The sequence below is a fragment of the Trichosurus vulpecula genome, chromosome 1 (assembly GCF_011100635.1).
Source record: "Trichosurus vulpecula isolate mTriVul1 chromosome 1, mTriVul1.pri, whole genome shotgun sequence".
NCBI classification, from domain to species: domain Eukaryota; kingdom Metazoa; phylum Chordata; class Mammalia; order Diprotodontia; family Phalangeridae; genus Trichosurus; species Trichosurus vulpecula.
This window is the reverse complement of record NC_050573.1, coordinates 471,791,089-471,792,310: the sequence shown is the minus strand read 5'-3', so window position 1 is coordinate 471,792,310 and position 1,222 is coordinate 471,791,089.

Genomic DNA, 1,222 nt, shown 5'->3' with positions numbered 1-1,222 from the left:
CTTAAGAGAGTCAAAACCAAAGGATCGTGCTATGAGTTTGGAGAACTATGTAAGCATCCTGGTGAGAAAGTAAGACTCACCAGAGATAGGAGATTTTTTGTTATTATAATTAAAAGACTGCTATGAGTCTTCTATGTTACTTTGCATATTTTTGTGGGCTAAAATAAAGGCTTTCTTGTATTCAAAGTATATACTGTTGGGTGAAAAAAATATGTCTCGTTGTGTTCCACTTTAAAGCCTAATCTACCAGGGGACAGATTTGAGGGATGTCATCCTTGAAGGGCTAGTTAAGGCCATTGACTATAGAGTCACAGGTCTGAAGAGCAGAGCTGTAAGGGGACCATGCGCAGGCCCTTTCACTCACCTTCAGTAGAAACCTATACATGAACAATATTCTGAAATTCCAAAGGGAAATTCTTGCGTATTGTCCTACACAAGCCCAAGACGTAAGTAGGTGGGTAGAGAGGGGACAGAGCAGTACCAGATAAAACCTAGTCTATGTAAATCCCAGACCTTTGAGGCACTGGGCACAGATTACAGGCTGGGGTATACATTGCAAACATGTTCTGCTGTTATTTTTGTTGTTCTGAATGTATGAAGAAAGAAATAAATAATATGAAATAGTAGTTGGAATCATATCAGTGGGAATATTTTCAGCATCAATTTAAATAATGACATGAATAACAAACAATATTTATTAAGTATTTACTATATGCAAGGCACTATGCTAGGCACTACGGATACAAATAGAAAAAGGAGTTAGGTGCTGCTCTCAAGTGGTTCACAACACATATAAAAGGCTAAGGTTGCAAATCCAATGGCAAGACCTCATGGTCTTTAGGGTTCAGGAGCAAAGCAAGTAATGATACATCTTCTTTAATGATTATTTCCTCTGATAATAACAGATCCATTTCTGATGTTAAACTATTGAGAGTGCCACGGACTTTGGAGTTAAGAACCCTCTTTTACGGGTCTTCAGGTAGTTATGGCTGCTAAGGGGTCAGGGGATACAGCACCTGCAGAAGAAGTTGCCAATTCACCCTCCACAGGGCTTTCTTCCCTGGATAATGGCTATGGAACATGCTGGCTGGAAGCAGGGCACCACTATTATTAGCAGGGCTTTGGGACTCAGGGTTCTGGGTTGGTTCCATCAGAGTCTGATGGAAGGTGGTTATTGAAGGCACGCTGTAACAACAATACCCTCTTCAATGTTGGGGCAAAA